The sequence below is a fragment of the Protopterus annectens genome, chromosome 14.part0, assembly GCF_019279795.1.
Source record: "Protopterus annectens isolate FY-2018-M chromosome 14.part0, PAN1.0, whole genome shotgun sequence".
NCBI lineage: Eukaryota > Metazoa > Chordata > Ceratodontiformes > Protopteridae > Protopterus > Protopterus annectens.
Genome location: NC_056748.1, coordinates 270,477,831 through 270,502,842, shown reverse-complemented (window position 1 = coordinate 270,502,842; position 25,012 = coordinate 270,477,831). Strand labels below are relative to the sequence as shown.

At 41.0% G+C, this 25,012-nt stretch overlaps 1 protein-coding gene across 2 annotated transcripts in view; it reads left to right on the top strand.

Moving 5' to 3' along the window:
- PRDX3 (peroxiredoxin 3) overlaps positions 1-25,012 on the top strand; it is a 223,465-nt gene that overhangs the window by 22,026 nt on the left and 176,427 nt on the right. The gene's annotated exons all lie outside the window — the stretch shown is intronic.

Genomic DNA, 25,012 nt, shown 5'->3' with positions numbered 1-25,012 from the left:
GTCGCAAGGAAAATGGCTGAGGGACAGAGGAGCATAGAGGTTTAGGGGGAGGTGAGGGTGACACTAGTTGGGATGAGCAGAGTTACCAGGGGGTAGGTGTTTAGAGGTGCTGTCTCTGAGAGTAAATCTGCAGTTTGAGGGAGAGTGAAGGTGAAAGGGTTAAGAATGGTAGGAGAACCAGTGTGGAGCAGGGAGTTGATAGTAATCCAGAATTTTTGGTGTTATTTGTGTGAGAGCTTTGAAATTGTCAAGTATTGGCAATACACACTTTGAGTTGCTTATAACCTTTGCGAAAAGTGGGAGTTTTTTTCCATAGAGCATCTCTTTCATGCATCAAAGCATGAGTAGCTTTGGAGGGCCAGGGTACAAAATTTAGATTTGATTCTGATTTTGCGAGTTGGGGGCAAGAGAGCTTGGGACATCAAGGAAAATGTGGTTGAATTTAGTAACTGCATCCTTGAGCAGGAGAGTTTTTAGGAAAGACCAGTTGGTGGCAGAGAGTCTTACAGTTTTAAAGGTTTCAGGGGAAAAAAAGTTTGTTTCCTACAATCTCTGTAGAGATGGGGCTTAGAGTGATGATAGTGTCTTAAGATAGAGATGGGAGAATGGTTACGAAGAGTCAGGGAAGGTAGGGTTACAGTAGTTATTAGGAGAGTTGGTAAAGATCCAGTCAATTGTGGAACCAGTAGTGTTGTTTTTTTACTGTAGTGGGTAGGGGTAGTGATCAGTTGTGAGTATCCATACAGCTTAATGAAATGTTGGCGAGTGACCAATAAGGGAGTTCCAATCTATGTTAACATCTCCAATCTATGTTGACATCTCCAAGAATGATGGTTTCATCGGGAATGGAGTCATTTATCCAGGAGAGTGTTATGTTCAAGGATTCGGATGTTTTTGAGGGGGATATAGATAGAGGCAATAGCAAACTTCCTGTAGTTGTTGATGTGGCAGTCTAGGAGCAGTAGTTCAGCAGGGGAGAAACTAGGCAGGGTAATGTGTATAGGTGTTGGCGTCAGTAAGACTGAGTACAAGATAGCCACCCCACCGCCTTTTTTGGGTGTGTTCTATCGGACATGCAGATATTGTATTGAGGTGGCAGAAATTCAGAGGAGTTGATGTGTGGTTTTAGCCAGATAAGGCCAGGATGTGAGGTTTATGTTGGGCCAACCATGGGTGAAGTTCAGACGTTTTGTTTAGGCTTTGGATGCTCATTCCAAAAAGAGAGATGTTTGAGGCTGGAGATATTGGATGATGTTGGGGGGGCAGGAAATGAAGGTGGAGGAATAGAGGAGAGGGGAGGGACCAGGATTAGGATGGATGCCACTAGAAGAGCAAAGACAACATGGAAAATGTGAGGGTGGTCAGAAAGGGGAATGGGGTACTTGAGTTTGGGCTTGGGAGTAGGAGCAGGGTAGGCCATGAGTTTAAATTTAAGACTTTGAAAGGGGGCGAGACAGAAAAGAGGGGGCAATAGTCAGTGGAGCTTGGTTATATGTTGGAAGAAGTCTGGGAAAGGTGGGGGAGGAGGGGAAGATATGGAGCTCAGTGTGGTAGGAAGTTCTTGGGGCTAGTGAGATTAGAAGTGGGAGAAATAGCAGTAAGGATAGCATTGTGTGGTAGAAAATGAGGGGAAGAGTTGTAGGGGAAAAATATAAAGAAATATATTAGGGAAAGGTGGTGGCCAGAGATGAGCAGTGTGAGGAAAGGAACAGCATTGAGGGGTGTAAATAGTGAGTATGTTACAAGATAAGTATGCTAGGGAGTGAAAGAGTTGTGTGAGAGAGACGAGCCACAGAGCAGGCAGCCTGAGGTGGGCGGGGAAAAGAGAAAGATTGGAAACAAGGTGGGAGGAGTAAAAGGGAGAGTGCACAAGTTATGGTGGTGGGAGGTGGCTGTGGGAGTGACCAGACAACAAGGTGAAAGTATAAATTTGAGGATACTTGGGGGAAGTGGGATTCGGGGGTGGGGGAGAGCGACACAGGCAAAAACCACACCACAAGTAAGTTAAATGTAAGGGCCTAAAACCTGCTCTCAGCACTTAATTTTACTTTTAGCAGGAAAGACAGACCAACAGTATACAATTTTGAGGTTATCAGGGTTACTTGTTCAAATGTCAGACAAATAAGTAAAACTTAATCTGTCTGAAAGTTAGAAAGCCATAAAGGCACAAGGTGTAGCTGTAAAAATTGGGGTCAGAGAGACAAATGTATGAATCGGTTTACTTTAGTTACAGGGGAAAAGAGGCAAAAAATAGAGCAGAAAGAGCCCTATGACTGACCAAAATGGTGACTCACGGCACAGTAAAAGAGCTTTAAATGTGTTTTTTTTTTTTTGTAACCTATAGTGTTTAATTGTTGGGAGAGAAAGAGACTGGTGGCCAATTGCAATCCTGTAGACACCATTTTGCAGGAGCTCCTAGAAAAAAAGAGAACTATTTCTAGGGTAAGCATTAAGGCAACAGGGAGTTATTTTACAATATTAAAATCGGAGAGGTTTGGGGGGGGGGGGGAGTAGCACACTTAATAGGGTTTATGGCTAAGAAAACTTAGAAACATTTGACAGATTTTTCGGTTATAACAGAAAACTAATCAATCGTTCATTGTACAAATGCAAAATAGTCAGTAAAAGCAATTCCAGTTTAGCTAGCACACGCTTTTCAGGTTATTAATGCACTTATTCAATCTATATGAGCAATTTTAAACATTAAAAACGTATGCAGCAAGTAGTTGCTCTGATTGTACACTTTCTCTAGGTGCAGGTTCAGTTTAGAATATCCATCTTAACAGGAAAAGGAAACTAAAGACAGGATCAGCCTGTCGGCATCTATCTTGAAACAAGATGCCTGTTATAAAAAAAAAAAAAAAATTTGCACTGAACACCCCCCCCCCCTTTTACACTTCTCACTTCACCACCATGATGTTTATGTAACTATACAAAGAGCATGCCTATGCACTCCACTTGTCACTTTTTTCATGCTGCAAGTACCTTTTCCTAGACCTCTGAACAAGATGTTCTTAAATTGTTACTCTGTTCCATTCTGAACATCCCCCCCCCCCCAAGCATCGGATAGCTTGATAGCATGCACCATTAAAATGTTATATTGACATTGTGAATCTGTTTGTCAGCTCCCCCAGTTACTCTGGCCATTCACCCTGTGTAGGGGCACAACAGAAAACACTGCAAGACTCTGATGGTGCTTTAGGAATTGACAGAGTAACACTAAGTCCCTACCATGCCGCAGAAAAAAAAAATTAACTTGAAACCTGACTTAAATGGCACACTTGGCTAGGGAAAGCTGAACTTCATTTTGAAGTTTGAGACTGTGTAATGCTATGAGCTATGTTTGTATTTAGAGAGGAGTTGGTACAACTTTCTGCAATCCCTGCTTGGGGCTGGGTGCTGCTTGCAGTTGTGTACTTGACTGAAGCAGTCTGTTGCCCTTTCCTGAAAGGGCCACATGCATTTCGGAGACTTGTGGATTAGACTTCATAGCAAAGCTTCCTGGCATCAGATTTTTTTTCATTAGATTTTATTTTGCTAAAATGTAAACTTGGTAGTTTGTTCTCATATTTTAATATGCATTTGTGACCACAGAAAGAACATTGTCATTCTGATGCATCTCGGACACAGTCAAACATGCATTCAGTGGCCTCAGTCCAGTGTTTTTCATTGTGAAAATGATGAGAGGTTCACTGCTGCATAATGTTCCTGTCTTAACATGGAGACCATATCATGCCAACCAAGTTTAATGATCACATCTGGGTTGCCTCTTTCTACTAGAGGGCTGAACTTTTAAACTTGAGTACAGCATTAAGCAAACCTTCACTTACTTAACAAGCGTTATGATTTTGGCATGCACCTGTAAAATGTTCTGGTCTTAAACTCTGAGCAGCAGTTGACATTGCAACTGGAGGGGGAGGGGGAGAGAATCTGACAAACCATTTAATCAGCAGCATGTGTATCTTAAGCCAACCCCTTTGGATGCTACCAGACACCGAATTGAATATGTTAAGGTTACAGGTAGATGAAGCTCAGTTACTAATAGGTAGGATAGGAGGAGATGAGATAAAAATCGTGATGTATAACAAATTCCCCAGGAATAGATGGTATTCCTGTGGAAGTTTGGAAGCTAAGAGGGGGGAATAACCTGAAGATCTGGAAGGCTTTGTTTTAACAGTATTTTAAGAGGAGAGATACCAACTTCTGGAAGAAAGCAGTGGTAGCTGTAATACCTAAAGAGGAAGAAGATTCTTCCGATTCGGCTTCATGCAGGCCCATTTCAGCATTAAACCATGATTATAAAGTGTTTGTCTATAATGGCTAAAAGAATGGCAAAAGTGATGCCACAATTGATAGATATGGATCAGTGTGGTTTTGTGGAGGGGAGGCAAACATCTGACAACATTAACAGAGCATTACTGATCCAGAAGGAAGCAGAATGTAAGGAAAAGACCACTGTTGGTGGGCGTTGATGCAGGGAAAACACTTGACAGAGTAAGCTGTGACTTGATGAGCAGGCAGTGGAAGAATTTGCATTCCCTGATAAAATTAGAAGTCAATTTTATGAGTATATATGAGGGATTGCAGGCAAAAGTTTGGTGGGTGTAGGTCAAAGTGTAGTGTGTGTGTGCTATATCTTTAAGAAGCATGTGAGGCTATGCGTGCACGTATAAATTCCAGACGCGTGCAATCCTTAGTGCCATTTTGTAGACTCAGCCAGTGAGTGAAGACATGATCGCAGTAATTTTGAATATAAATTACTGGAGTCATAGTCGGTAAGTCTGTACAGTGAAGCTGCTTAAACAGAACCCACAAAGGCTTGTTTGTGTACCAACACGAAAGTGACATGGTGTCAGAACCGGGATGGAAGATTGAACATTTGGAGCCATGAGATGTAGAGATACCAGTGAAGGTTGAATTGAGAGAAAATAATACAAACGCATCCAGAACGAATCAAAGGTTGTTGTCTTTCGGCTTTTCCTGGTTGGGGGTCGCTACAGCGGAACTCGGGTCCGCTAATGATTGGCAGTAGATTTTTACGTGCAGAGTTGCCATCCCTGACGCACAACCTTCAACGAAGATACGCCCATTCACGCATGTCTGCACACACAAGACGCTGTAGCTGAGAATCTAACAGGACAACGTCTTACTGTGAGGCGACAATGCTACCGCAGCACCACCACCGCAGTTGGAACGAATCAAAGGTAACTAAAGAAAATAAAAAAAAGGTAACTAAAGAAAATCAAAAGTTATTTACTCTATGCATAAGAGGCGGGGCATTACAAGGGCACAAACCACATTATCAGGCAAGCATAAAGTACAAAATCTTGCTAACTAAAGCGAATGTTTGAGATAAAGGTGTCTGACAAGACGATTGGCTTTAAAATACAAAATGAGTGTTTAAGGCAGAATGTGTGTGTTCAAGACAGAATTGTGCATGTTTAGAATAAAACTAGCACAAAGGCATGTTGAGCATAAAAAAGGGGCTTAATCAAGCAAAAGAATATAAAAAGAAAATAGAAAAGGTAAGAAAGCATAAAGCAAGGCGACTGCTTGTGTTTAGGCAAAGTGCTGTTTGGGCATAACTATGACTTCATATTGCAACAAGGATGTAATTAAAGTTGTTCTATGTATCTGTGTGTAGAAGTGCTTACAGCGTGTGCTTATTACTGTCCATGTATTTCAGAGTTCACTGTGTGCAAGGTGCAACTGTTTCGTCAAGTCAAAGCATAGTTATTTGGGAAAGGTTGTGTTTGGTGTGTCTGCTCGCAAAGTGCCGGCATTACAGAGGGCTTCTTGTACTGTAAAGAGTTGTCTAGCAAGGTACTGCCATTTTGGGGACATTTCAGTGTACTGCATAGTTATTTGCAAGGTGCCAGTACTTCAGAAAGATACTGAATTTGAGCTGTACAAGTCCAGTTTACTTGTATTGTATGATTGCTCGATATGTTTCTTGCATTGATAATAGGTGTTTGTTACAAAGAATTACAAAATTGTTAGTGCTCATGAATTACCCATTTGCAACGTAAAGTTCTCAAATGTTTCTTGGAGATGACACCAACAAGTATTTGGAGTATGACTGTAGCATGCCTGCCTTCATCGATAAAGATCCAAGCAGTTAACTTTGGCATTTTCACCTTTACCAGTTCTGAGAGTAAGTGATCTTGGCATTTGTACCTTTAACAATTCCGAAGCTTCAAAAGTGTATAACCTTAGCATTTCTGCTTTACCAATTTCGCAAGCAAATGACTTTTGCATTAATACCTTTACCGTTTTCAACATGCATGACTTTAACGTTTCCATGTTTTATCAGTTTCAAGTGTGCATGACTTTGGCATTTCTACTTTGCTGATTCTGCAAGCATAGCGAATGATAGTAAATGACTGTAGCATTTTTGCCTTTACCCAAGATTTTATAAAGCATTTAACAGTTTAAGAAAGTACTTTGCAAAGCTCTGTAAAGTATCAAAGTTTGATGACCTATTCTGTAAAGTTTCATAAAGCATTGCTAATCCGAAGAAAGTATTTTGCAGAGCACAATAAAGCATCGAAGTCTTTATTTCGCCAAGTATTATAAAGCATTGAGAAATTTGAAAAGCTACTTCAGTGTGTCATGAAGCACCGATAAGTAATTTTGCAAAGTTTGGTTGTTCGAGAGTGCTACCAGGTTGGTTGTTCGCATAATTCTGACCAGCTTAAAGAGAGCAAGAACAAGTTCAAAAAAGCATTTTTTAGATTGTGTTGCCAATTACTTATACACGTGTGTGTGTGTGCGTGTATATTTGTGCTTGATTGCAAGACTCCTAGCTAGAGTTTGTTACTATGGTAGACTGATTTCGAAAACCTCCACCACTTTTATTTGTTCAGAGTATTGCAGAGAACTGGAGAATATTTGAAGAATACATTATTTTCGTACAGGTAGCTTATGCAGATAAAGATGCACGCACTACCTAGCAGGATCTGAGGCCATGGTAAGAGTGTTCATTTGTGTATTCACCAGCAGTGTATGGAGGTCCAATACCCAATGAACTCTGCATCCAAAGAAAACACAATAGCATTTTGGCAAGTGATACTTTATCGCAAATCCTCATTTCTCACTACTTTTTGGTACTCTATTTGGCAGATACAGATTCCCAAGGATGCCATTTGGAATAAGTTCTGCAAGTGACGTTTTCCAGCGTGCAGTGGAGCAGATTTTTCCAGGTTTCCCTTGTGTCATAATAGTAGATGATCTATGAGTTGGAGGCAGTGGTGAAGGGTGAAGCTGAGCATGACAAACCTCAAAAGTTCTTAACAGAGCACATGAAGTAAACTTAAAGCTCAATCTTCTGAAATGCAAGGCTTCCAGAAGTGACTTATGTGGGACATTTGTTCACAAGAACAAGCTTAAAGCCCAACCATACCAAACACACATTTTAAAGAAGCCAGCACCAGATAATGTGCAAAGTTTAGTGTTTCTTGGGTGTGGTCAACTATTTTGGCAAATTTATCCCAGATTTCAGTGAACGTCTTAAGAGAGCTAACACAAAAAAAATGTATGGTCATGGTTAGAACATAATCGGAAGACGTTTGATAACCTTAAGCAGAAATTGCCACTCCACCTACATTAAGGTACTGTGACATCAATAAACTTTTTTTTTTTTTTTTTTGTGATGCTTCAAAATTTGGTCTTGGTGCAGTTATTCTTCAAGAGTATAGACCAGTAGCTTGTGCATCTAGGACATTGACTCAGATGCACTATGTGCAAATTAAGAACGTTTGGCAATAGTTTTCACATGTTCCAAGTTTTATGATTTTTATTTCTGGTCGAGCTATCCAGATTGAAACGGATCAACCACTTGTTATTCTGAAGAAACCTATGCATTCTGCTCCAACAAAATTACAAAGAATGATGCTCAAATTGCAAAAAATACAATTTCATAATGGTCTATACTAAAGGTAAATTGCTGTTTCTGGCTGATACCTTATCCATATCGCCTAGAAGTACGACAGAATGAATTGATGCTGAAACTTTTGACTTTCAGTGCATAATTTCTCCACCACTAGACTACAAGAGTTAAAAGATCGCATTATGATTGATCAGTTTCACAAAAGCTTATTCACTATAGCCATGTCAGATGGCCGCTAAAGCAATCTAGTGTTTCATCTGATGTGCAACCATATTTTCCTTACAGAGGTGAATTGCTGATGGAAGATGGTGTTATTTACAAAGGTCCTAAAATTGTTCCTGCTTCCTTACAGCATGAGTACATTAAAATTTTGCATTGTGGTCACCCAGGCTTATCCACTAAGAGAAGGGCAAGAGAATTAGTATTTCCGTCTTCATTGTCGAAGGACAGTGTGTGATGGTATCAAAGCTCAATTGCAAAAAGAACCACTTCAGCTAAATCCAATACCTGAACTACCTTGGTCTACTTTGTTCCACTCAAAAGATATCGGTAGCTAAGCAACACTATTTGGTTTTGGTAGACTATCTTTAACTTGAATTGGTTTGAGATTGATCTGCTACCACACTTAACCTCAGCAACTCTTATCACTAAGTTGAAACATTTCTCAGTTCATGGTAGTCCACACAAACTTGTCTGGCAGTGGTACTCTGTTTGTTTATTAGCCAGTTGTTTCGGAAATTTGCAAGAGAATGGGACTTTGTACATATCACTAGTAGTCCTGAATATCCATAGTCCAATGGTCGAGCTGTACAGAGTGCAAAGCAATTACGTGAAAAGTCAAAGCCAGACAATACCAATGTTTTCTTAAATTTACTTAATGTCAGAAACGTACCTCGTGATGATATTCTTGGCTCACCTGCTCAAAGGCAAACTAGAACTATGCTACTTAGTTCATCTAGTTTGAAGGTTAAATCCAAGAACAGTGAAACCATCAAGGCTCAATTGTTTAAGAAACGTAATATTCAGAAATCTAGTTATGACAAATCAAGCAGAGTTCGTTTGAAGGAAGGGAGAGATGGTGAGAATCCAGGCAGCGATAGGTTCTGATCGAATAGGACCGATTTCCGGCATCTGTGTCGAGCCAAGATCATTTGGTAAACTCTGACGGTGTAGAATATAGGAGGAATTAATCTTCTTCCTCTACTAGAATCCTCCTCATTGTATCTGTGATGCAAATTCTAGATCAAAGAATGAGTCGGACATGGTTTCCAGACCAGAATATGTTCAAAAGTCTGATTCTGTTCCAGAAAGTGATTCAAATGTTCCACAGATCAACCATTTTGCAGACTCTTAGTTGCTAAATCTAATTCCCAATTTTATGTCACACAATGTGGACACGTTTCTAAGCCTAAAATGCACAGCAACGTGGACTTTGTATATATCTGAATGCATGTCTATTGATCTGTGATTTCTGCATGCTGAATAGTTTCATGACAAATTGCATGATCTATTTCTCAGAGGAACGATGTAGATCAGTGTGCGTGTATGTGCCCTGTCTTTAAGAAGCATGCGAGGTTGTGCATGCATGTATAAATTCCAGACTTGTGCAATCCTTAGTGCCATTTTGTAGATTCAGCCAGTGAATGAGCATGTATGATTGCAGCAGTTTGTGTATTTGTATACAAGTTAAGTCATAGTCAATAAGTCTCTTTACAGTGATTTGTATAGAATAAAGCTGCTTAAACAAAACCCACAGAGACTGTTTTCATGTTGGTACATGAATAAACATGGTGGGTGGGTTCCTTTCTGATTTCTGCTTGAGCAGAGGAATGAGGCAGGGGTGCCAACCCCCCCCCCCCCCGCTTTATTTGCATTATATTTAGAACAGTTAGCAAAGATGATAAAGAACTCAAATTCAAGGATGTAATTGGTATATTAATAAAGAGCTGGCTCTATTTGCCAATATTTTTTACCCGATAAACCAGAAAAAGGACATTAGTGTTTTGGAATGTATTGAGACTTGCAGATCTTTTTTGGAGTACAAAATTGATGCATCTAAAACTAAGGTAATGGCAGTAAATTGTGTACCCCCACAAAATTGGTTCAACAGTATCCATATTTATGGGGATATGAAAAAAAGTACTTGGTATGGATTAAAAATTCTGGTGTGATAAGTAAGGTCATGTGGGAAGAGACTAAATGATGAGACAACTTTAAAAATTGGGAGCTCTGTTCTATTGATAGGATATAAACAGTTAAAGTATTTACTCCCTTTTGACTTTTACACATCGGGCATATTTTTATCAACCAGGAGTGAAGTTGTGTATAGGGGAGGAATGGGGTTTAGAAGATGCCAGGACTTTAAGCATGTAATGTTTGACTGAAAATGATCGAGTAGATTATAAGTGGTGTATGTTTGCAACTGAGAGTGTGTCTGTATGATTTGTAATGTAAAATGCTTGCAACTACGATTGTGTTGGTGTGGTTTTGTTTTCATTTATATAAATGTATGATTGCTTATTTCATACGTGATGGTTTAATAGATTTTTCTTGTTAAAGAAGGGGCAGGAATTTGAATAATTTTATGTAATGTTGCTTGGGTTATATAGGAGTGGAAACAGGAACACCCAGAGGAAACCCACACAAATGCAGTAAGGACATGCAGACTCTGCACAGGCGGTACCCCAGCCCAGAATTGAACCGGAGAACCTCCTTGGTGTGAGACAACATACACTGCTTGCCTGTGTCACAAGTGAGAATTCAATAAAGGTTTAAAAAGAAACACAGAAGTTGTGAAGAGCTGAAGGATTTTCTGTGGAAGGGGAGGACTGCAAGAGTCAAGTAGGATGAGATGATTCTTAAAATGGAACAAGGCAGATTAGGATTACCCAATCTGAAGGGGCGTATTTCAGAGCTACACAGTTAAGACGTAGCACAAGTAGAAACTTTAATTTCAAAGTGGAATGGGATGATGATGAAAAAGGTGTGAAGCTCAAGCAAGGAAAGACTGAGATTTTGGGTGCAGACCTTTACGAAGAAGAATCGTAGTACAGAATATTGTATTCTTAATGTAGCAGAAAATATTCTTTAACTAAGCCAATGCAGGAATGGAGAAAGGAGATTCTACTGAATTAGGGATACAGATAGTAGACGAGGGGGCTGGGGGGCTGGAATTTATTGGAAAAAAACAGAGAAAAAAGAACCAAGGTATTTGGGCCCAAGTGATTGGAGAGGGAAAGGTAATGAAATGGGAATTGAAGAATTTATTGGACTGCAGGCTACAGATTGCCTTCCCTATCAAGGACTGATAATTGGAGTATAGGCAAAGAGAAAGAAATGGGGGGGATCCGAAGTGAAAGATCAGTGCTGATAGAGCTTTTAGTAGAATCTAGAACAGAAGCTGCTGTTTAAAAAAGGAATAAATAGTAGTGTGTGTAAAATATTGCATCATAAATAATAATTAATCAGAAGAGGTTGGAAGGGATTGGGAAGAGATTGGATAAACCCTTCACAGAGAAGCAATGGGGGTGATATATGTACCTCTCCAAAGATCCTAAATCTTCTACACTTTGTTGCATATTTGGAAAGTGTTTACATAGGTATTTTTGTATACCCTAAGTAAACAACAAAATATTTTTTTTCCCTTGGGTATATAGCAAATGTTGGAGGTGTGACGGGTCCCTGCTGACTACCCTACCAGAAATAGTGGGTGAGTAAACTGGTATAACTAAGGAAATTATTTTTTGAGCTCTGATACAGAATTGGAATTGCCTAGATACAGTAGGGCTGTGCTGCGTCTAATTATTGTGGTGGCCAAAAAGCAGTTACCAAAAAATTTAAATCTGTCTAAACCATCTGTACTAAAGTAGTGAATATAGTAACAGATAAAACTGGAAATGGGGATCCTTTAAAAAAAAAAAAAAAAAAAAAAAAAAAGCAAATTGCATAGAAAAATGGGAATTGTGGGAACAAAGCATGCAGAGGATGAATGAGGTTTAAAAGGAAGGCAGAATTTGAGCTGTGTAATGTCGATCCTTGGCTGGGGTGCCTTCTTTGTGGAGTTTGCATGTCCTCCCTGTAGTCGTGTGGGTTTTCTCCGGGTGCTCTGGTTTCCTCCCGCATGCTATAGGTGGATTGGACATTCTAAATTGCATAGTCTTGTTCATAGGTTCATACTAGGCTATCTACTCAAGGGCATTTATAAGCCTAGCCCATAGCATTTGGCTTTCGCCACCCCTTTAGTTTGAATAAAACTATGCCTATTATTTTGCTGTGCCTCTGTCAAGCAGTGACACTGAAGTAATCCCTGGGGTATATCTGCGATCTCCCATCCATTGGTCAAGATTCCTCTTGAACAAGGCCAGCGAGGTGCTCTGCCTCACATGTACCGGGATTTTGTAGTTCATTATTTTATCAGTAGAGGGCAGAAAAGAGAAATGTAAAGGCAATTTACAAAGGAACAAAATGGAGACATTTGTAAGGCTCCCAAGAATGCAGCATAGTCCAGAAGGTTTAGTATTTCTGCATGTAAATGTTTGCAGAGGTAAATTTACTACCCCAAGTAGATGCCTGAGGATTTAAGTAAATGCTGGATATGTTTGAGAAGAGAACTGCAAATGTGTGTTTTGGAATATACTGACCGTGTATGACTGTGAGAACACTATCACCGATTTTAAATTCCATGCAGAGTACTTTTGATAGAAATGTTGTAGTATGGAAGTTAACTGCTTAAGCGTATATAGTACTAGGTTTAATGCTATTCATTGTCAAACTGCTGGAAAAGTGAAATCTAAATAGACTGAAATGGAGTTGTGAATATTATAAAGGAGGTAAAAACTGTTGGCAAGGCCTTTAAAAAAAAAGGGGGGGGGGCAAATCTCAGGAATGGAATTTGTGGGAACATACACAATGAGGCTTGAGGCTGGGAAGGTAGGAGTTTAACAGTTTTTCATTTACAGCAAGAGGTTCTCTGGTTCGATTCCTGGCCGAGGTGCCTTCTGGGCAGTGTGTGCATGTCCTCCCTGCCTTTCACTGGGTTTCCTCTCGCGTTCCAAAGATGTGCGTCCAGAGCATTTCTTCCTGGGCCTCCACTCAGAATAGGCTCTCTCCTAGTCCGGCCTTCCTGATCAACAAATGTTGGATAAATAAATTGCTCAAGAATTCGTATATTGCTTGAAAATAGCAATGGAAATGTTACTATTTAAAATGGGGTTGTTACCTTTTCCTATTTTACAGTGCCAAATGAATTAGTTTTACAGACTACTGGGATCAAATGTACTTTACAGTACAGCAGTAATAAATGACTATAAAGTATAACTGTTTTTATTGGAGTTTTGCTACAAAGTTCAGTTTGGCCAGGTAGGTTGTGAGCAGAGGAACCTATAGTCACAAGGGTCCTGCCCTCATTCATGTTGAGACCCCTTAGTTGGAGAGGCTGGCGTATACATTTAAAACTGGTTATTTATGTGATTTTGCAATGAAAACTATATGCTTTTAAATCCCCACCATCCATATACGTAACTAAACAGGCCAGAGGTCCACTTTGATTCACTTGATGTCTGTGTATTGATTTTGTACTTTCCAGGAAATGGATCTCTTCTTTAAGGTATTGCATTGTACTAACAAAGACTAGACAAACTGCAGAGACCGTTGCCTCCCCCTTGAAATCGCAACTTGTGTTTCTTTGATCCTCACACTCTTCTTCACTTGCTTTTTTCTGAAACAATAAACTTTTAACACGTTTGTGCAGCCCACATTTTCTGAATTTCCTGTTTTAGCTTGGCTATGGGAAAGCTGCTGGTGGTATACCATGTACACTTTTAAGACCCCTTTTTAATTTTAGCAGAAGGGTGGCCTGCTCCAATGGGATAAAGGGGGTAAAAGCCTAATTATGGCCCAGGTGACTAGAATTTGATTAGTGGCTCAGGTGCTGGACTGAGCATGGGGTGAGGGATGGGTCTGCACATGCTGGAAGAGGAGGGCTGTGGTCCTGGCTTGTGATGCCAGCAGCTCTGGGAAAGATCCTACTACCCAACAGTGTGTACCCCAGGGCAGGGGGTTGCCCAAACCTATGAAAGCAGCCATTGTTTGGGGCTGTGAAGTCGTGTGCATGTGTAGGTTGCAGGACCAGAGACTGGCTCTTTTTTTTTTGTCTCTCACAGGAGGATGAGCCATTGCAATGTATTAAGAATAATTTGGTGGGATCTTAAGGGCGCAGTCCCTGATAGACCCTGAAATAGAGGACCCTGATAATGTGTCTTGCCCAAGATCTGAAAGGGATGCCTAGTGTTTGTGCTGTCCCTATATCTGAGAAACCAATGGGCTCTAGCCCAGTTGGGGGAAGGTTTGATGGTCTGCAGAGTGGTAGAAAAGGGTATTGGGGGCGGGGGAGTAACGGAATAGTACTATGCAAATTGTGAAAGTATTTTTTTTTTTTTTTTCCTCTCTTACACTTGCCAAATGCATACATTTCTAGTTGATTTAATTTTGAAACCTTTAATCCTTAATGCTTTTACTACATAAACAATGCACTCAGTTGCTGTAATTTGCCGGGGATGGCAGTGCTTGTCTTGAGAGAGCAAACCTAGGGTAGGAGAACAGGGAGAAATAAATTCTTGGCCTTTGGTACTATTGCCACAGGATCATATTTCACTAACTTTTGTGGTTATAAATTGCCAGGGTGAACTGCGGTGGTGGTGGTGGTGCTGCGGTAGCATTGTCTCCTCACAGTAAGACGTCCTGTTCAGTTCTCAGAGTGTCTTCTGTGTGGAGACATGCATGAATGGGTGTACCTTCAGATCTGTATAGACGATAGTTGTGTTTTTAAGCTGATCACAGAAAGCTGAACAGCGTTTGGTTGAGAGATTGGTTCTTGTTCCCATTCAAATGTAGTAAGTGGCTCGTATGGTTTTCCTTTGAATACAGGTGCTTTTAATAGGATACACGTTGCACATTAATAGCTGTTTGTTTCTTGAACTGGCACACTTCACATTGGTTTTTGCATGCTTTGTGTGAAAAGTATGGAGAGCATTGAAGTAGAAATCTAGTATGTCGCTAGCCAATGCAATAATGTTTTTGTCACTTAAGACAATGTAGTCATTTTTGCATATGAGAGGCTATGTATTGCACAGACAATGGCCTATTGGTGATGGATGCTTCCTTTGCATTCGCTGTTGGTACTACTAGTGCTTATTTACAGCATTCCCATTTTTTTTTTGGAGGGGGGGGGTCTGTTTTTTGATATGTTGCAGTTGTGTCCATATGAAACGACATATCCCACATCACTAGTATAGCACAGTGGTGAAGACAAAACAGATTCCTTCTGTACAAAGATCAGGCATTCGTTAATATCAGCCTAGAGTGCTGACTTGTGCTAGAGCTGTGGTGCAAATAGCGCATCTTGCTACGTACCAATATATCTCCATTAATAGCTGGGAACAAATTTCTATTCATGCAAGTGTCTGTTTCAATACAAGCATTGCATTTACATCTGTTTGTTCCGTTATGTACGTATCTTTAAATTTTATTTACTGAGCTAATAAAGGACACTTTTTGGCCACATCTAGGACCAAATGGTTCTACATTTGTAATGTAGACATTGGCATGGTAAACATATTTGGGCTTTCTCATTGAACTAAAAATCACCTTTCTGCAGCTTTATACAGAGTTTGGGGGATAACGTCCAAGTAGTAGTTTGCATGTGGTGAACCATAACTTTCTATTATATTGGTGTTGAATCTCTGTTTTGCATTCTGTCAACTGAATGCCCACATTTTCTTAGATAGTACCACATTACACCTAGTAAGACATTTTGACTGCGAGTGTCTTGTATTTGTATAAGTATCTAAATTGCTTTTTAAATTTATGAAGGGACTATCCATTCCTAAGGGTGGTGGGGATTTACTGCGAAGGTAAGAGGAAAAATTATCAAGTCTGTCAGCCAGGCTTAAAAAAGTACCTGTGGTAGTTAAGTTCACAGGTATATAATGGACTGTTTTACTGTTAATGGCCATTTTATTGGTACATGCATTAGCTCTGCCTTTAAACATTTGGGTTTTTACATCTCCACCATTACTCTTCAGACTGCTAGTGGTATGTGAAAACTGTCATGATGATTAAAGAAACATTACAGTATGTTGGGTTCTGTTTTCACAAGCAAATCTTTTTATGGTAGGGAGACGAAACTGGTCTAAGATGTTTCGTTGTTGGCATGCTGCTGTTAATGTCAAACCATGCAGTTTGCATACTGGCAATCTGAATGATTTTAAAGATTCCAAAATTATAGAAGTAGTAGTGTATTGCATCCTCCCTTTTATGCAAAGTAATATCACTGTGTAGGAAATTGTAGTGGTCATAAATTCACACTGAGCTTAGTTTGTTTGTGTCTTTCGGCTTTTCCCGGTTAGGGGTCACCACAGCGGAACTCCGGTCTGCTAATGATTGGCAGTTGATTTTTTTACGTACCGGCTTGCCAGGCCTGACGCACAACCTTCAACGAAGGTATGCCCATTCACGCATGTCTCCACGCAGAAGACACTCTAGCTGAGAATCGAACCGGACAGCGTCTTACTGTGAGGCGACGCTACCGCAGCACCACCACTGAGCTTAGTACTTCTGCATTTATTTTCATCTGATGTTTTCTGTATAGACCTGCATACATGGGGACAGCTGTTGCTGTATTAAGCTGGTATTCTGAGCTGTCTTTCATATCTGGAAAACTGTGCTGATGGGACTCCATATATAATGTGTGGTACTTGTAGTTAACGATTTAGAATCTTGCCTTCTAATAAACTCTAGTTGCTGTTTCTCAGTATCTCTGTGGGGACAGTCATATGGCAGTCTGTCTGAATGACTTTACAAACTTTGAAGTGTTGCAGTGTGTCTTGATGTCCCTCAGTCATTTTTAAGCCTACATTTGTCTTCAAGTCTTTTCTTGCTTTCGCTTTGCCCTTTACCATATGAAGTCAAATTATGGCTGCCATATGAAGTCTTTTTATAACAAATTATGGCTGCTCATGTTTACTTAACACTGCTTCTTTAAATTGTTTCCTTTATTCTCTCAAATCGGAGAGCATTGTCCGCTTCCAGCAGTTCTTTAGTGGGAAGGCCTAAGCAAGTTTGAAACTATTAATCTTGTATATGGAATAAATTATAAGGGATCTCATTCGGTCGGCAGTGAGATGCATGGTATACAGTCTGTGTATGCTTGGGATTACGGTAACTAAGAGTTGCCCATATGCTTTGTGGCTGTATAGGGTTACTCTGATTGCTTTTTTAATATGTTGAAGGCTTTGTAAGGATTCCTTTTAATCTACAGTCAGTAAATAGCTGACAAAGTTATTAGTAATACCTCTTTTATATGTAGGGGTATAATGTCTTCATTCAGGTCATTGTTGCCCCTCTTTTCTGTTGTAAAAGTGGGTAAGTGCACCTTTTTTTGAGGTCAGTTGGCTGATGCTAAGATCCAACCGCATTTCTCACAGGAGTTCACTGCCTGTGTGTTTTTTTTCTGTACTAGCAGTGGAACGGTGTGTGTGTGTGGGGTCCCCACCCTTTAGTTTTGTAGCAGTGTGGTCCAGTATGAGAACACAACAGTGCTTGGTTAATTACTCCGCCAAAAGGCTTGAGTGCTCAGTGCTAGCTTACTGTGCCCTATTATTGGATTTCTCAAACTGCTAACATCTTTACTTGTAATATGTTAACAAATTAGGTTGTGTGTGTGTAATAATGTCGATGAAAAATATTGTGTATTTTTGCCAGTAAAACATATGGCTCCCTTGTAGTTCAAAGTAAAATTTCTGCCTTTTTTCAACGTGCCCTGTATGTGCTGTTTTGAACTCTGAATCAGTGTTCATACTTGGCCAACGAGTGCTTAATATACAAACTTAAGGAAAGGCATCTGAATATGCTTACTTGCTTTGCACTAGTGCCAAAAGTCCAATGGGGTGTTGCAAGTGTGACAGAAAATTGTTAACAAAGTCCGTCACTTCCCCTGTAGTATTTTATCATGGGGAAGTACTTATTCCAATCAAGTGGCAAGTGCTTAACCAAGTGAAATAGAGAAGCTGACCTTCCCCCATGTCCTCACTATTGCGTATCTTCTGCCAACTTTAAGTCAGCACTTATTTTTTTTTTTTTTTTTTCCCTCAAGTTTACTATACCTGCTGACTGTGACTGGCGTTCTGCGGTGTTAACCTGAAATATGAAATGCACACTGATTATGCAGTTGGTCCTTAATGTGCACACTTTTTTTGCTGTTAGGATGGAATTGGTCTTGAGCTGTTCTCTCAAGTCATGGTCATTACATCTGACAGTATTGATTGAAGTACTTTTTGTTTTGTCCATATCTGAGTTGAGCAGGATCAGAACCTTTTGTCTAGCACAAATTTTCACATTGAATATATGATGGCTCCTTTAAGCCAAGGAAGACTTTCTACCTTGCCATCATCTAGAATCAAATATTTAATTTCATACTAGAGTAGCAACCAGAAGGTGGTTGTGGGTTCTGCTGTGAGCCCTTCTAGAGGAAGCGCAAATAATTTATGTGCTGCTGTTCAGACTTCCAGAGTGCAAGCCTAGCCATAACAATTCCCTGGAATTTTTTTCCCCACAATATTTACTTCTCTGGGCCCCTGTCTAGCAGGGTGACTGACATGATCCCCGGGGTGAATTTCCCATCTCCCATCCAATCATCAAGGTTCCTTTTGAAAAGGGCCAATGAGGTGCTCTGCTTGACATGTATGGGGAGTCTCTGGGTTTGGAACCTATCCCTCCAGCATGTTTTGTTCATTGTGATAAGGTTTAGATCCCTGGAGCGTGTGGCTCTGAGGGATTGGGATTTCTTTAAGTGGAGCATATCCAACAGCTCAGGGTTTGACATGGCCTTGTATGTTAAGCAGAGATTGCCTCTGAGTAGACGATATGCCACAGAGTATAGCTGGAGTTTTTTTTTAGACGGTCAGCATATGGCATCTGCTTTAGGCCTGTGATTCTTTTAGTGAGGTATTTCTGTAGCTTTTCCAGCTGTTGCAGATGTCTTGTGAGGTACATACCAAATGGGGCATTATACTCTATGGGTCTAATGAGGGATGAGTATAGTGGGACAATTATCTCCTTTTTTTTGGATGAGAAGTCCTTAGTGATGAGGCGTGCCATGTAGATTGTCCCTAAGTCTCTCATCACACTTTCGATGTTTAGTGTCCTGCCACCTATGTGGTAGTTCATGGGTACATGTTTATTTCCAAAGGGGATGACTATACATTTCTTGGCATTAAGCTTGAGCCCATGGCTCTGGCACCATGCATCTGTTTCTGTAAGGCCCTTTTGTAGAATATCCACATTATTTAGGGATTCAATAATGGCTCCCAGTTTGCAGTCATCTGCAAACTTTGTTAGCCAGAGTCCCTTAATGTTGGCCTGTACTTCAGAGAAGTAGATGCCAAACAAGAGTGGTCCCAGGACTGAACCATGAGGTACTCCACTTGTCACTTGTCTGGAACTGGATTTGGAGTCTGCTACTTTTACAGTCTGGGTTCTGTCAGTAAGCCATTTGGCAACCCATCGAGTGACGTAGGGATTTATGCCCAGCTTAGTAAGTTTATCTATGATTCCAGAGTGGGGGATGGTGTCTAAGGCCTTGGCGAGGTCCAGATAGGCTGTGTGGACCTCCTTACCCTCGTCCACAGCTCTGGAGACTGATTCGAAGAAGTCAGTCAGATTCAGGAGACGAGATCGGCCCTTCACAAACCCAAACTGGGTGGGGTCCAGTGTCTGGAGGTTGCCAATGTCTTCGTTTACAAGTTCCATGATAATGTGTTCCATGCCCTTGCAGATCAGGCTTGTCAGACTGATGGGACGGTAGTTCCCAGGATCCAAGGTGGATCCTCCCCTTGTGCAGCGGGATAACTAGCTGTGCGCCACTCGGTGGGCACGAAGTCTGAGGTGAGGCTATGATTAAACATGACACTTAAGTGGGGTGCCAGTTCATTTTGTAGTTCATGTAGTACGCAGCCTGGGATGTCATCTGGTCCCATGGATGCTGTATTCTTAGCTTTGGAGAGTGCTGTTTCTACCTGTGTGGCTGTGATTATCAGAATTTGGCAATCTTGTGGTATTGAGAGGGGCCCTTTAGGGGGTGAGAGGGGAGTGAAGTTGGCACTAAATCTATCTGCCAGGATATTGGCAATATCCTTGGGATCAGTATATTTAATGCCATTCTGTTTAGTTCAGAGCAGATCTGAGCATTGCCATTTAGATTCTTGACATAACTATAGAATGCCTTGTGGTTGTCTTTGGAATCTTTGGCAATTTTATTTTCGTAACTAACTTTTGCGGATTTTTATGAGGGATCTCCGCTTCTTACTGAGGCTGGTGAGGGAGTTTTTTGCATCCTGGGATTTTCCTCTTTTCTGCAACAGTTTCTTCCTTCTGTTGTATAGTTTGTTTTATAGCAGAGGACCACCAGATTGGCTTCCTTTTTTTGGAGAAGAGCATCTTGGTTCTATTTGGGATGGCACGATTCATGCACGAGTGGATGTGCTCATACAGTGCCTTAGTGTAGGATTCTGCAGTCGAACTTCCAGATCCTGTCTGCGTGGGTGTTGTGAAGTTTGTCACTTCTGACTTCAGTAGCATGAAGTTGGCTTTGGAGAAGTTTTTGAGGTTTCCTTACTGGGGGGTGGGATGTGGATGTCAAGGGTGATTTGCTTTTGGTCAGACCTGACCAGTGAGGGGGTGACCACTGGTGTGGAGCATCTTATCTCCCATGTTGGTAATGACCAGGTCTAGGATATTGGAGCCCCTGTTAGGACAATGGATTAGTTGATCCAGGGCGTTGGAATTTATGAATTCCAAGAACCGTTGGGAAAAGGAGTTAAGTACCAGAGTAGTTTTCCCAATTGATGGCAGAGTAGTTGAAATCACCTAGTATTAGGGTGTTTGGTTGTATCTTAATATTTTCCAGTATGTTTAGGAAGGTGTGGTGAGAATCTTGGGGTATGGTGCGGGATCTGTAGCAAGCTACAATTTGGATTGTAGTTTTACCTAGTGTTAGTTGCACCTGGAGAATTTCAGATGCATGTTGTTGGGCAACTAGCGTGGAGGTGTGAATATCCTTGGTGAATATGGACACTTCTCCACCTTTAGTGTTTCGGTCTTGGTTTTGTGGCCGAAAAGTGTGGTAAGAATTGTAGCCTGGTATTGCATGGGTGCTCTCTGGAGCCTTGAACCAGGTCTCAGTCACTGCACAGATATCTATATTCTCCATTTTTAGGAGTGCCTCGAGAGTGCATTTTGAGATTTAGACTTCTAGCATTGAGTAGCATTACCTTCAGATTTTGCATGCTTGTATCTGTTACGGTGGTGGTTTTATCCTTTGAACCTTGCCTAAAAAAGGCATTATAGGGGTGGCAAGAGCTTTAGCCAGTAACCTGAATCCCAGGGGTGACGGGTACAGACAATCTCTGGCAAAGCATTGTGGTTTTTCGATCATGTCTTCCCAGGCAGACAAATACTGGATCCCCTTTGAATGACACCAGAAGCTTAGCCAATTGTTGAAGTCTATCATTTTGTCCTTTTACTGTGGTATCATTCTGGGCGAAGGCAGGGTGCTACTCAGGGCTAGGGTCATACCTGCCTGGGTCACATGATCAAAGAGCTCTTCCATGTCTCTCTTCATGTAGTCCAGGGAGGTACGTCTCAAGTCATTTACTCCAGCATGGACAATGACAGAGTCGTATTTGTACTTGTTGTGGAGTGACTTGAGTGCATGCGTTATGTGGCGGATCCTGGCACCCGACAGGCAGCTGACTGTAATTTTCTCCTTGTTCAGCCTGGTGAGTGGGACATCAGTGTGCCTGACTATAGTCACCTATGACTAAAGTGTTGGGTACATTGTCTTGCCTTGGGGGCTGTTGGGTGGCACACTGGTGTTGTGAGCTGTGTCATCTTGGTTGTGACTGGTGTTTGTTTGCATTTCGGCTTCAGAGGTCCTTGTTGCTTGGGCAGGTTAATGTTAAGGGCCTCCGCATATGTGGGTTTAGTGTTGCTATGTGTGGGAGTTGATGGTGTGGGATTTGAAGGGCTAGGAGTTGCTAGAGGTGTAATGCAGGTGTTGGCCTTCTCCACTTGACTGTCTAGCACAGTCTTGACCAGAGAGAGCTTTGCTTCCAGTTTGGCTATGTAAGTGCATCTCTCGCAGGTTGTAGTGTTGGGTGGTAGGAGGAGAGGATTGTCTGTGTACATGAGGCAGTTGCCGCATTGCCCCAATATGCCCAGATTCACCAGGTGGACAAGAGAAACCACCGGAAGCTGACCCTTGGCCATGCCTGTTTAGGTGCTTTTTTGTAAGGTTTAAGAGCTGTTTTCCCTTACTTTTGCAAGGTACGTTGCAATTGTAGGCCGTTTAGTGCCTATGATTAATTTCTCCTTGTTTACAAGGAGAGCTGAGTGCTTGTATCGGGTTCAGGCTTCCTAGTGCTTTACAGCACATGCTAGTCACAGGGGTTCAGATTTTAGTGCTACTACTGAGAAACCTGCTAGTTTTAAGGGAAAATTTTGAAGAGCAGATTTTCTGGCACCTGGAATAGTTTAATTGTAGCCTCATAGTGCTGCACTATGTGAAAAATGTGCAAACACACGTTTTTAAGCCAGAAAGTTGAAAGGGATAGAAATCAGCCCAAAAATGCTAATAAAATTACAATTTCAGAGCTGGAAACCACTCCGCTAGTGTTAGGCAGTACAATGCTCACCAGTCCCACTGGTAGGCAGTAGGACTTCCCTCTGCCACAGCAAGGTCTTTATAGCTCTGAGCACAGAAAATAAAGTTGAAACAAGCAAGGTCTGGGATATGGACTGGCTAGAAAAGGTGGGAAATGACCAAACAAGATAGCGTGTGTTTTTTTTTTTTTTGTTGTTGAAACAGGCTAAACAATGCAATAATACAGTAAATAAACAAATAAAAGTCTAACTCACTTGTGTGTAGTCCTAAACAGTAAATGCAATTAAAACTCTCCAAAATTAGCAATTTAGAACTTTTTTTAAATGAAGCAAGGCAAGTGCACAACTGAAAAATGATTTTAAGTGGCAGTAATACAGCAGAATAAGTAGCTAGTCTACATATACAGAGATGTCTATATCTATCTATCTTTCTTTCTTTCTTTCTTTCTTTCTTTCTAGCTAAAACACACAAACCCTTCAGATGCCGTGCAGCCAAGACTACTTGAGTTGTAGCAATAATAAGGCAATTACAGTTATAATAAATACTGTATATTTCCAAAATGTTTGAGGCACAGTCAGAACATAAGGAAATTCAGGCAAAAATGTTTTTTTTGAAAGGGGGGGGGGGAGGAGAAACAGAAGGCCTTATCAAATGGTCTCTCTGTATTGGGTAGAATGAGCTAATGACACTAGACTGGGAGGAGTGTCCCAGATCAGATTTACAGTAGGGGCGGGCAACTGCAAAGCCACCAAGTATAACACAAGACACTAACAGGGAGGGTGGGTGGATGGGGACACTAAAGCTATTAGGCTACAAAGCACTAGAGAAAGCCACAAAATGAAAGTTTTTAAACATAAAAAGATTTGTAAAGGTACAGAATGCTTTAACTGCAAACAGATCAGTTACCCATGCCGATTTACAATAAAAGTGCTATATATAAATTGCTTGAAACTGTATAAATCGGGGGAAAAAAAAACAGGGTACTTGTATATCTCCGCTAAGAGTCCACACCTCTCATCCACTCTGCTCAGTGTGTATAGACAGAAACTCTCCCAAAGTTGGGGCTTAAATACCAGAACAACTTTTTTACAAAAAAAGAACCAGCCCCCACTAGCCTGCAGCTATTAGCCTACAAAGCACTAGAGAAAGCCACAAAATGAAAGTTTTTAATATCTTGACTGTGCAGTAGTATGAAATGAAGATGGAGCACTCCATCTCGGTGCATGTCCCTCCAGCTGTCTGCAGAACTGACCAGAGGACTTGTCTTTACTGGTATCTCAGCTGTTCTTTTCCCATCTCTCTCCTACTTGTGTGCTACCTATCTTGCTCAGAATGAACTGCATGCCTTGAACATAATTTGGAGAGGCAGGAAGAAGACTTGCACAGAGGGACTGAGGTGGTATTGGGAGTCTTTAAATTGTTTTATGCACCAAATTTGTATTTTAAGTACTACAGTCACTCTGCCATGTTTGCTGGAAACCTGCACATCAGGGTACTTGTCATTTCCACCCCAGTTATGAATATGAAATGGTCACTTTTTCATGTGACTGCGGATTATTTCCAGTGCACCCTGACTATATAAAGAGAACATGGAGCTTTGAGTATGTCGAGTGGTATCCTGCTGTTACTGAGGATGATGCCACAATGTAAGCAAAAGATTGACTCCAGTAATTGCTGTTTGCTTTCTAAGTGGGCCCCCATGGAGGTAGGTGGAAAACTGTCTGCTTTGCTGGTGATGGCCTGTACCAGTCTCCTTGGGTCTTTTACTGGTTAAGGAAGTAGATATCCGCTTACCTGGTATGAATTTGTATTTAGTAGATTAGCTCATGTCTGTGTAGTACTGCTCAGTAGTAGGACCATAAAATGAGAAAATGCCCCCCTTAAAGCTTTCGTAACTCTGAAAAAAACGTAGATAATGGTGGTGTCCCTGAAACTCCATTCTAGTACAGTGATGGCGCTTCTTTGGTTACTGGCTTTTCTACCTAGAATACTGTCCTGCAAGTGATAACATTAACTCTGCCTTCTAATACATCTTGACCAGTTGCAGAACCTGATCAGTGATGCTTAAAAATCATAAAGTATAGAGTAGATTCCTTATAATTTAACCCAGGTTCTTTCCTTCCTTCCTTCCTTCTTTCTAGGGGGTTTTAAACTGGCACTCCCAACACCTTTACAGATAAATATGGTTAGCACTTCCTCAAACAAATGCATCCTGTCACTAGAGGCACAAACATACCTGGTCTTGTTTCCAACTGAAAATCTACAAAATATCCAGTTTGGGAAATGTCTACCACATAAATGATCACTCACTTGTAAAATATTAGTGACCTAGTCACCTTCATGGCTAATCCCTTTTGACTGTCTTGTATCCACTTTTGCTAGGAAGGCTTTGTACCTTACCCAACTGA